Genomic DNA, 14,017 nt, shown 5'->3' with positions numbered 1-14,017 from the left:
CAGACAAACCTTTCATTGGTTAACTGTTATACTTTTATTATTTACTTATTAGACTGTAATAAACATTTTGAGACCAGTTAGAACTTTTTGCAATGTGAATTGCACATTTGGCACCATATTGTTGACAAGGTACTTTTTAGGACCTATATAACTAATGTATAGTGCAAATTTTTTAGTTAAGTTCTTTTAACGATAACAGACAAACCTTTCATTGGTTAACTGTTATACTTTTATTATTTACTTATTAGGCTCTAATAAACATTTTGAGACCCGTTAGAACTTTTTGCAATGTGAATTGCACATTTGGCACCGTATAGTTCACAAGGTACTTTTTAGGACCTATATAACTAATGTATAGTGCAAATTTTTTAGTTAAGTTCTTTTAACGATAACAGACAAACCTTTCATTGGTTAACTGTTATACTTTTATTATTTACTTATTAGACTCTAATAAACATTTTGAGACCCGTTAGAACTTTTCGCAATGTGAATTGCACATTTGGCACCATATAGTTCACAAGGCACTTTTTAGGACCTATATAACTAATGTATAGTGCAAATTTTTTAGTTAAGTTCTTTTAACGATAACAGACAAACCTTTCATTGGTTAACTGTTATACTTTTATTATTTACTTATTAGGCTCTAATAAACATTTTGAGACCAGTTAGAACTTTTTGCAATGTGAATTGCACATTTGGCACCATATAGTTCACAAGGTACTTTTTAGGACCTATATAACTAATGTATAGTGCAAATATTTTAGTTAAGTTCTTTTAACGATAACAGACAAACCTTTTATTGGTTAACTGTTATACTTTTATTATTTACTTATTAGACTCTAATAAACATTTTGAGACCAGTTAGAACTTTTTGCAATGTGAATTGCACATTTGGCACCATATTGTTCACAAGGCACTTTTTAGGACCTATATAACTAATGTATAGTGCAAATTTTTAGTTAAGTTCTTTTAACGATAACAGACAAACCTTTCATTGGTTAACTGTTATACTTTTATTATTTACTTATTAGGCTCTAATAAACATTTTGAGACCAGTTAGAACTTTTTGCAATGTGAATTGCACATTTGGCACCAAATAGTTCACAAGGTACTTTTTAGGACCTATATAACTAATGTATAGTGCAAATTTTTTAGTTAAGTTCTTTTAACGATAACAGACAAACCTTTTATTGGTTAACTGTTATACTTTTATTATTTACTTATTAGACTCTAATAAACATTTTGAGACCAGTTAGAACTTTTTGCAATGTGAATTGCACATTTGGCACCATATTGTTCACAAGGTATTTTTTAGGACCTATATAACTAATGTATAGTGCAAATTTTTTAGTTAAGTTCTTTTAACGATAACAGACAAACCTTTCATTGGTTAACTGTTATACTTTTATTATTTACTTATTAGACTCTAATAAACATTTTGAGACCAGTTAGAACTTTTTGCAATGTGAATTGCACATTTGGCACCATATTGTTCACAAAGTATTTTTTAGGATCTATATAACTAATGTATAGTGCAAATTTTTTAGTTAAGTTCTTTTAACGATAACAGACAAACCTTTCATTGGTTAACTGTTATACTTTTATTATTTACTTATTAGACTCTAATAAACATTTTGAGACCAGTTAGAACTTTTTGCAATGTGAATTGCACATTTGGCACCATATTGTTCACAAGGCACTTTTTAGGACCTATATAACTAATGTATAGTGCAAATTTTTAGTTAAGTTCTTTTAACGATAACAGACAAACCTTTCATTGGTTAACTGTTATACTTTTATTATTTACTTATTAGGCTCTAATAAACATTTTGAGACCAGTTAGAACTTTTTGCAATGTGAATTGCACATTTGGCACCATATTGTTCACAAGGCACTTTTTAGGACCTATATAACTAATGTATAGTGCAAATTTTTTAGTTAAGTTCTTTTAACGATAACAGACAAACCTTTCATTGGTTAACTGTTATACTTTTATTATTTACTTATTAGGCTCTAATAAACATTTTGAGACCCGTTAGAACTTTTTGCAATGTGAATTGCACATTTGGCACCATATAGTTCACAAGGTACTTTTTGGGACCTATATAACTAATGTATAGTGCAAATTTTTTAGTTAAGTTCTTTTAACGATAACAGACAAACCTTTCATTGGTTAACTGTTATACTTTTATTATTTACTTATTAGACTGTAATAAACATTTTGATTCCAGTTAGAACTTTTTGCAATGTGAATTGCACATTTGGCACCATATTGTTGACAAGGTACTTTTTAGGACCTATATAACTAATGTATAGTGCAAATTTTTTAGTTAAGTTCTTTTAACGATAACAGACAAACCTTTCATTGGTTAACTGTTATACTTTTATTATTTACTTATTAGGCTCTAATAAACATTTTGAGACCCGTTAGAACTTTTTGCAATGTGAATTTCACATTTGGCACCGTATAGTTCACAAGGTACTTTTTAGGACCTATATAACTAATGTATAGTGCAAATTTTTTAGTTAAGTTCTTTTAACGATAACAGACAAACCTTTCATTGGTTAACATTTATACTTTTATTATTTACTTATTAGACTCTAATAAACATTTTGAGACCAGTTAGAACTTTTTGCAATGTGAATTGCACATTTGGCACCATATTGTTCACAAGGCACTTTTTAGGACCTATATAACTAATGTATAGTGCAAATTTTTTAGTTAAGTTCTTTTAACGATAACAGACAAACCTTTCATTGGTTAACTGTTATACTTTTATTATTTACTTATTAGGCTCTAATAAACATTTTGAGACCCGTTAGAACTTTTTGCAATGTGAATTGCACATTTGGCACCATATAGTTCACAAGGTACTTTTTGGGACCTATATAACTAATGTATAGTGCAAATTTTTTAGTTAAGTTCTTTTAACGATAACAGACAAACCTTTCATTGGTTAACTGTTATACTTTTATTATTTACTTATTAGACTGTCATAAACATTTTGAGACCAGTTAGAACTTTTTGCAATGTGAATTGCACATTTGGCACCATATTGTTGACAAGGTACTTTTTAGGACCTATATAACTAATGTATAGTGCAAATTTTTTAGTTAAGTTCTTTTAACGATAACAGACAAACCTTTCATTGGTTAACTGTTATACTTTTATTATTTACTTATTAGGCTCTAATAAACATTTTGAGACCCGTTAGAACTTTTTGCAATGTGAATTGCACATTTGGCACCGTATAGTTCACAAGGTACTTTTTAGGACCTATATAACTAATGTATAGTGCAAATTTTTTAGTTAAGTTCTTTTAACGATAACAGACAAACCTTTCATTGGTTAACTGTTATACTTTTATTATTTACTTATTAGACTCTAATAAACATTTTGAGACCCGTTAGAACTTTTCGCAATGTGAATTGCACATTTGGCACCATATAGTTCACAAGGCACTTTTTAGGACCTATATAACTAATGTATAGTGCAAATTTTTTAGTTAAGTTCTTTTAACGATAACAGACAAACCTTTCATTGGTTAACTGTTATACTTTTATTATTTACTTATTAGGCTCTAATAAACATTTTGAGACCAGTTAGAACTTTTTGCAATGTGAATTGCACATTTGGCACCATATAGTTCACAAGGTACTTTTTAGGACCTTTATAACTAATGTATAGTGCAAATATTTTAGTTAAGTTCTTTTAACGATAACAGACAAACCTTTTATTGGTTAACTGTTATACTTTTATTATTTACTTATTAGACTCTAATAAACATTTTGAGACCAGTTAGAACTTTTTGCAATGTGAATTGCACATTTGGCACCATATTGTTCACAAGGCACTTTTTAGGACCTATATAACTAATGTATAGTGCAAATTTTTAGTTAAGTTCTTTTAACGATAACAGACAAACCTTTCATTGGTTAACTGTTATACTTTTATTATTTACTTATTAGGCTCTAATAAACATTTTGAGACCAGTTAGAACTTTTTGCAATGTGAATTGCACATTTGGCACCAAATAGTTCACAAGGTACTTTTTAGGACCTATATAACTAATGTATAGTGCAAATTTTTTAGTTAAGTTCTTTTAACGATAACAGACAAACCTTTTATTGGTTAACTGTTATACTTTTATTATTTACTTATTAGACTCTAATAAACATTTTGAGACCAGTTAGAACTTTTTGCAATGTGAATTGCACATTTGGCACCATATTGTTCACAAGGTATTTTTTAGGACCTATATAACTAATGTATAGTGCAAATTTTTTAGTTAAGTTCTTTTAACGATAACAGACAAACCTTTCATTGGTTAACTGTTATACTTTTATTATTTACTTATTAGCCTCTAATAAACATTTTGAGACCAGTTAGAACTTTTTGCAATGTGAATTGCACATTTGGCACCATATTGTTCACAAAGTATTTTTTAGGATCTATATAACTAATGTATAGTGCAAATTTTTTAGTTAAGTTCTTTTAACGATAACAGACAAACCTTTCATTGGTTAACTGTTATACTTTTATTATTTACTTATTAGACTCTAATAAACATTTTGAGACCAGTTAGAACTTTTTGCAATGTGAATTGCACATTTGGCACCATATTGTTCACAAGGCACTTTTTAGGACCTATATAACTAATGTATAGTGCAAATTTTTAGTTAAGTTCTTTTAACGATAACAGACAAACCTTTCATTGGTTAACTGTTATACTTTTATTATTTACTTATTAGGCTCTAATAAACATTTTGAGACCAGTTAGAACTTTTTGCAATGTGAATTGCACATTTGGCACCATATTGTTCACAAGGCACTTTTTAGGACCTATATAACTAATGTATAGTGCAAATTTTTTAGTTAAGTTCTTTTAACGATAACAGACAAACCTTTCATTGGTTAACTGTTATACTTTTAGTATTTACTTATTAGGCTCTAATAAACATTTTGAGACTCGTTAGAACTTTTTGCAATGTGAATTGCACATTTGGCACCATATAGTTCACAAGGTACTTTTTGGGACCTATATAACTAATGTATAGTGCAAATTTTTTAGTTAAGTTCTTTTAACGATAACAGACAAACCTTTCATTGGTTAACTGTTATACTTTTATTATTTACTTATTAGACTGTAATAAACATTTTGAGACCAGTTAGAACTTTTTGCAATGTGAATTGCACATTTGGCACCATATTGTTGACAAGGTACTTTTTAGGACCTATATAACTAATGTATAGTGCAAATTTTTTAGTTAAGTTCTTTTAACGATAACAGACAAACCTTTCATTGGTTAACTGTTATACTTTTATTATTTACTTATTAGGCTCTAATAAACATTTTGAGACCCGTTAGAACTTTTTGCAATGTGAATTGCACATTTGGCACCGTATAGTTCACAAGGTACTTTTTAGGACCTATATAACTAATGTATAGTGCAAATTTTTTAGTTAAGTTCTTTTAACGATAACAGACAAACCTTTCATTGGTTAACTGTTATACTTTTATTATTTACTTATTAGACTCTAATAAACATTTTGAGACCCGTTAGAACTTTTCGCAATGTGAATTGCACATTTGGCACCATATAGTTCACAAGGCACTTTTTAGGACCTATATAACTAATGTATAGTGCAAATTTTTTAGTTAAGTTCTTTTAACGATAACAGACAAACCTTTCATTGGTTAACTGTTATACTTTTATTATTTACTTATTAGGCTCTAATAAACATTTTGAGACCAGTTAGAACTTTTTGCAATGTGAATTGCACATTTGGCACCATATAGTTCACAAGGTACTTTTTAGGACCTATATAACTAATGTATAGTGCAAATATTTTAGTTAAGTTCTTTTAACGATAACAGACAAACCTTTTATTGGTTAACTGTTATACTTTTATTATTTACTTATTAGACTCTAATAAACATTTTGAGACCAGTTAGAACTTTTTGCAATGTGAATTGCACATTTGGCACCATATTGTTCACAAGGCACTTTTTAGGACCTATATAACTAATGTATAGTGCAAATTTTTAGTTAAGTTCTTTTAACGATAACAGACAAACCTTTTATTGGTTAACTGTTATACTTTTATTATTTACTTATTAGGCTCTAATAAACATTTTGAGACCAGTTAGAACTTTTTGCAATGTGAATTGCACATTTGGCACCAAATAGTTCACAAGGTACTTTTTAGGACCTATATAACTAATGTATAGTGCAAATTTTTTAGTTAAGTTCTTTTAACGATAACAGACAAACCTTTTATTGGTTAACTGTTATACTTTTATTATTTACTTATTAGACTCTAATAAACATTTTGAGACCAGTTAGAACTTTTTGCAATGTGAATTGCACATTTGGCACCATATTGTTCACAAGGTATTTTTTAGGACCTATATAACTAATGTATAGTGCAAATTTTTTAGTTAAGTTCTTTTAACGATAACAGACAAACCTTTCATTGGTTAACTGTTATACTTTTATTATTTACTTATTAGACTCTAATAAACATTTTGAGACCAGTTAGAACTTTTTGCAATGTGAATTGCACATTTGGCACCATATTGTTCACAAAGTATTTTTTAGGATCTATATAACTAATGTATAGTGCAAATTTTTTAGTTAAGTTCTTTTAACGATAACAGACAAACCTTTCATTGGTTAACTGTTATACTTTTATTATTTACTTATTAGACTCTAATAAACATTTTGAGACCAGTTAGAACTTTTTGCAATGTGAATTGCACATTTGGCACCATATTGTTCACAAGGCACTTTTTAGGACCTATATAACTAATGTATAGTGCAAATTTTTTAGTTAAGTTCTTTTAACGATAACAGACAAACCTTTCATTGGTTAACTGTTATACTTTTATTATTTACTTATTAGGCTCTAATAAACATTTTGAGACCAGTTAGAACTTTTTGCAATGTGAATTGCACATTTCGCACCATATAGTTCACAAGGTACTTTTTAGGACCTATATAACTAATGTATAGTGCAAATTTTTTAGTTAAGTTCTTTTAACGATAACAGACAAACCTTTCATTGGTTAACTGTTATACTTTTATTATTTACTTATTAGGCTCTAATAAACATTTTGAGACCAGTTAGAACTTTTTGCAATGTGAATTGCACATTTGGCACCATATAGTTCACAAGGTACTTTTTAGGACCTATATAACTAATGTATAGTCCAAATTTTTTAGTTAAGTTCTTTTAACGATAACAGACAAACCTTTCATTGGTTAACTGTTATACTTTTATTATTTACTTATTAGGCTCTAATAAACATTTTGAGACCAGTTAGAACTTTTTGCAATGTGAATTGCACATTTGGCACCAAATAGTTCACAAGGTACTTTTTAGGACCTATATAACTAATGTATAGTGCAAATTTTTTAGTTAAGTTCTTTTAACGATAACAGACAAACCTTTTATTGGTTAACTGTTATACTTTTATTATTTACTTATTAGACTCTAATAAACAATTTGAGACCAGTTAGAACTTTTTGCAATGTGAATTGCACATTTGGCACCATATTGTTCACAAGGTATTTTTTAGGACCTATATAACTAATGTATAGTGCAAATTTTTTAGTTAAGTTCTTTTAACGATAACAGACAAACCTTTCATTGGTTAACTGTTATACTTTTATTATTTACTTATTAGACTCTAATAAACATTTTGAGACCAGTTAGAACTTTTTGCAATGTGAATTGCACATTTGGCACCATATTGTTCACAAGGTATTTTTTAGGATCTATATAACTAATGTATAGTGCAAATTTTTTAGTTAAGTTCTTTTAACGATAACAGACAAACCTTTCATTGGTTAACTGTTATACTTTTATTATTTACTTATTAGACTCTAATAAACATTTTGAGACCAGTTAGAACTTTTTGCAATGTGAATTGCACATTTGGCACTATATTGTTCACAAGGCACTTTTTAGGACCTATATAACTAATGTATAGCGCAAATTTTTGAGTTAAGTTCTTTTAACGATAACAGACAAACCTTTCATTGGTTAACTGTTATACTTTTATTATTTACTTATTAGCCTCTAATAAACATTTTGAGACCAGTTAGAACTTTTTGCAATGTGAATTGCACATTTGGCACCATATTGTTCACAAAGTATTTTTTAGGATCTATATAACTAATGTATAGTGCAAATTTTTTAGTTAAGTTCTTTTAACGATAACAGACAAACCTTTCATTGGTTAACTGTTATACTTTTATTATTTACTTATTAGACTCTAATAAACATTTTGAGACCAGTTAGAACTTTTTGCAATGTGAATTGCACATTTGGCACCATATTGTTCACAAGGCACTTTTTAGGACCTATATAACTAATGTATAGTGCAAATTTTTAGTTAAGTTCTTTTAACGATAACAGACAAACCTTTCATTGGTTAACTGTTATACTTTTATTATTTACTTATTAGGCTCTAATAAACATTTTGAGACCAGTTAGAACTTTTTGCAATGTGAATTGCACATTTGGCACCATATTGTTCACAAGGCACTTTTTAGGACCTATATAACTAATGTATAGTGCAAATTTTTTAGTTAAGTTCTTTTAACGATAACAGACAAACCTTTCATTGGTTAACTGTTATACTTTTAGTATTTACTTATTAGGCTCTAATAAACATTTTGAGACCCGTTAGAACTTTTTGCAATGTGAATTGCACATTTGGCACCATATAGTTCACAAGGTACTTTTTGGGACCTATATAACTAATGTATAGTGCAAATTTTTAGTTAAGTTCTTTTAACGATAACAGACAAACCTTTCATTGGTTAACTGTTATACTTTTATTATTTACTTATTAGACTGTAATAAACATTTTGAGACCAGTTAGAACTTTTTGCAATGTGAATTGCACATTTGGCACCATATTGTTGACAAGGTACTTTTTAGGACCTATATAACTAATGTATAGTGCAAATTTTTTAGTTAAGTTCTTTTAACGATAACAGACAAACCTTTCATTGGTTAACTGTTATACTTTTATTATTTACTTATTAGGCTCTAATAAACATTTTGAGACCCGTTAGAACTTTTTGCAATGTGAATTGCACATTTGGCACCGTATAGTTCACAAGGTACTTTTTAGGACCTATATAACTAATGTATAGTGCAAATTTTTTAGTTAAGTTCTTTTAACGATAACAGACAAACCTTTCATTGGTTAACTGTTATACTTTTATTATTTACTTATTAGACTCTAATAAACATTTTGAGACCCGTTAGAACTTTTCGCAATGTGAATTGCACATTTGGCACCATATAGTTCACAAGGCACTTTTTAGGACCTATATAACTAATGTATAGTGCAAATTTTTTAGTTAAGTTCTTTTAACGATAACAGACAAACCTTTCATTGGTTAACTGTTATACTTTTATTATTTACTTATTAGGCTCTAATAAACATTTTGAGACCAGTTAGAACTTTTTGCAATGTGAATTGCACATTTGGCACCATATAGTTCACAAGGTACTTTTTAGGACCTATATAACTAATGTATAGTGCAAATATTTTAGTTAAGTTCTTTTAACGATAACAGACAAACCTTTTATTGGTTAACTGTTATACTTTTATTATTTACTTATTAGACTCTAATAAACATTTTGAGACCAGTTAGAACTTTTTGCAATGTGAATTGCACATTTGGCACCATATTGTTCACAAGGCACTTTTTAGGACCTATATAACTAATGTATAGTGCAAATTTTTAGTTAAGTTCTTTTAACGATAACAGACAAACCTTTTATTGGTTAACTGTTATACTTTTATTATTTACTTATTAGGCTCTAATAAACATTTTGAGACCAGTTAGAACTTTTTGCAATGTGAATTGCACATTTGGCACCAAATAGTTCACAAGGTACTTTTTAGGACCTATATAACTAATGTATAGTGCAAATTTTTTAGTTAAGTTCTTTTAACGATAACAGACAAACCTTTTATTGGTTAACTGTTATACTTTTATTATTTACTTATTAGACTCTAATAAACATTTTGAGACCAGTTAGAACTTTTTGCAATGTGAATTGCACATTTGGCACCATATTGTTCACAAGGTATTTTTTAGGACCTATATAACTAATGTATAGTGCAAATTTTTTAGTTAAGTTCTTTTAACGATAACAGACAAACCTTTCATTGGTTAACTGTTATACTTTTATTATTTACTTATTAGACTCTAATAAACATTTTGAGACCAGTTAGAACTTTTTGCAATGTGAATTGCACATTTGGCACCATATTGTTCACAAAGTATTTTTTAGGATCTATATAACTAATGTATAGTGCAAATTTTTTAGTTAAGTTCTTTTAACGATAACAGACAAACCTTTCATTGGTTAACTGTTATACTTTTATTATTTACTTATTAGACTCTAATAAACATTTTGAGACCAGTTAGAACTTTTTGCAATGTGAATTGCACATTTGGCACCATATTGTTCACAAGGCACTTTTTAGGACCTATATAACTAATGTATAGTGCAAATTTTTTAGTTAAGTTCTTTTAACGATAACAGACAAACCTTTCATTGGTTAACTGTTATACTTTTATTATTTACTTATTAGGCTCTAATAAACATTTTGAGACCAGTTAGAACTTTTTGCAATGTGAATTGCACATTTCGCACCATATAGTTCACAAGGTACTTTTTAGGACCTATATAACTAATGTATAGTGCAAATTTTTTAGTTAAGTTCTTTTAACGATAACAGACAAACCTTTCATTGGTTAACTGTTATACTTTTATTATTTACTTATTAGGCTCTAATAAACATTTTGAGACCAGTTAGAACTTTTTGCAATGTGAATTGCACATTTGGCACCATATAGTTCACAAGGTACTTTTTAGGACCTATATAACTAATGTATAGTCCAAATTTTTTAGTTAAGTTCTTTTAACGATAACAGACAAACCTTTCATTGGTTAACTGTTATACTTTTATTATTTACTTATTAGGCTCTAATAAACATTTTGAGACCAGTTAGAACTTTTTGCAATGTGAATTGCACATTTGGCACCAAATAGTTCACAAGGTACTTTTTAGGACCTATATAACTAATGTATAGTGCAAATTTTTTAGTTAAGTTCTTTTAACGATAACAGACAAACCTTTTATTGGTTAACTGTTATACTTTTATTATTTACTTATTAGGCTCTAATAAACAATTTGAGACCAGTTAGAACTTTTTGCAATGTGAATTGCACATTTGGCACCATATTGTTCACAAGGTATTTTTTAGGACCTATATAACTAATGTATAGTGCAAATTTTTTAGTTAAGTTCTTTTAACGATAACAGACAAACCTTTCATTGGTTAACTGTTATACTTTTATTATTTACTTATTAGACTCTAATAAACATTTTGAGACCAGTTAGAACTTTTTGCAATGTGAATTGCACATTTGGCACCATATTGTTCACAAGGTATTTTTTAGGATCTATATAACTAATGTATAGTGCAAATTTTTTAGTTAAGTTCTTTTAACGATAACAGACAAACCTTTCATTGGTTAACTGTTATACTTTTATTATTTACTTATTAGACTCTAATAAACATTTTGAGACCAGTTAGAACTTTTTGCAATGTGAATTGCACATTTGGCACTATATTGTTCACAAGGCACTTTTTAGGACCTATATAACTAATGTATAGCGCAAATTTTTGAGTTAAGTTCTTTTAACGATAACAGACAAACCTTTCATTGGTTAACTGTTATACTTTTATTATTTACTTATTAGGCTCTAATAAACATTTTGAGACCCGTTAGAACTTTTTGCAATGTGAATTGCACATTTGGCACCATATTGTTCACAAGGTATTTTTTAGGACCTATATAACTAATGTATAGTGCAAATTTTTTAGTTAAGTTCTTTTAACGATAACAGACAAACCTTTCATTGGTTAACTGTTATACTTTTATTATTTACTTATTAGGCTCTAATAAACATTTTGAGACCCGTTAGAACTTTTTGCAATGTGAATTGCACATTTGGCACCATATAGTTCACAAGGTACTTTTTGGGACCTATATAACTAATGTATAGTGCAAATTTTTTAGTTAAGTTCTTTTAACGATAACAGACAAACCTTTCATTGGTTAACTGTTATACTTTTATTATTTACTTATTAGACTGTAATAAACATTTTGATTCCAGTTAGAACTTTTTGCAATGTGAATTGCACATTTGGCACCATATTGTTGACAAGGTACTTTTTAGGACCTATATAACTAATGTATAGTGCAAATTTTTTAGTTAAGTTCTTTTAACGATAACAGACAAACCTTTCATTGGTTAACTGTTATACTTTTATTATTTACTTATTAGACTCTAATAAACATTTTGAGACCAGTTAGAACTTTTTGCAATGTGAATTGCACATTTGGCACCATATTGTTCACAAGGCACTTTTTAGGACCTATATAACTAATGTATAGTGCAAATTTTTTAGTTAAGTTCTTTTAACGATAACAGACAAACCTTTCATTGGTTAACTGTTATACTTTTATTATTTACTTATTAGGCTCTAATAAACATTTTGAGACCCGTTAGAACTTTTTGCAATGTGAATTGCACATTTGGCACCATATAGTTCACAAGGTACTTTTTGGGACCTATATAACTAATGTATAGTGCAAATTTTTTAGTTAAGTTCTTTTAACGATAACAGACAAACCTTTCATTGGTTAACTGTTATACTTTTATTATTTACTTATTAGACTGTCATAAACATTTTGAGACCAGTTAGAACTTTTTGCAATGTGAATTGCACATTTGGCACCATATTGTTGACAAGGTACTTTTTAGGACCTATATAACTAATGTATAGTGCAAATTTTTTAGTTAAGTTCTTTTAACGATAACAGACAAACCTTTCATTGGTTAACTGTTATACTTTTATTATTTACTTATTAGGCTCTAATAAACATTTTGAGACCCGTTAGAACTTTTTGCAATGTGAATTGCACATTTGGCACCAAATAGTTCACAAGGTACTTTTTAGGACCTATATAACTAATGTATAGTGCAAATTTTTTAGTTAAGTTCTTTTAACGATAACAGACAAACCTTTCATTGGTTAACTGTTATACTTTTATTATTTACTTATTAGACTCTAATAAACATTTTGAGACCCGTTAGAACTTTTCGCAATGTGAATTGCACATTTGGCACCATATAGTTCACAAGGCACTTTTTAGGACCTATATAACTAATGTATAGTGCAAATTTTTTAGTTAAGTTCTTTTAACGATAACAGACAAACCTTTTATTGGTTAACTGTTATACTTTTATTATTTACTTATTAGACTCTAATAAACATTTTGAGACCAGTTAGAACTTTTTGCAATGTGAATTGCACATTTGGCACCATATTGTTCACAAGGCACTTTTTAGGACCTATATAACTAATGTATAGTGCAAATTTTTAGTTAAGTTCTTTTAACGATAACAGACAAACCTTTCATTGGTTAACTGTTATACTTTTATTATTTACTTATTAGGCTCTAATAAACATTTTGAGACCAGTTAGAACTTTTTGCAATGTGAATTGCACATTTGGCACCAAATAGTTCACAAGGTACTTTTTAGGACCTATATAACTAATGTATAGTGCAAATTTTTTAGTTAAGTTCTTTTAACGATAACAGACAAACCTTTTATTGGTTAACTGTTATACTTTTATTATTTACTTATTAGACTCTAATAAACATTTTGAGACCAGTTAGAACTTTTTGCAATGTGAATTGCACATTTGGCACCATATTGTTCACAAGGTATTTTTTAGGACCTATATAACTAATGTATAGTGCAAATTTTTTAGTTAAGTTCTTTTAACGATAACAGACAAACCTTTCATTGGTTAACTGTTATACTTTTATTATTTACTTATTAGCCTCTAATAAACATTTTGAGACCAGTTAGAACTTTTTGCAATGTGAATTGCACATTTG

This window comes from Clavelina lepadiformis, chromosome 1, assembly GCF_947623445.1.
Source record: "Clavelina lepadiformis chromosome 1, kaClaLepa1.1, whole genome shotgun sequence".
NCBI classification, from domain to species: domain Eukaryota; kingdom Metazoa; phylum Chordata; class Ascidiacea; order Aplousobranchia; family Clavelinidae; genus Clavelina; species Clavelina lepadiformis.
The sequence above is the reverse complement of the archived record's forward strand: the minus strand, read 5'-3'. Positions refer to the sequence as shown.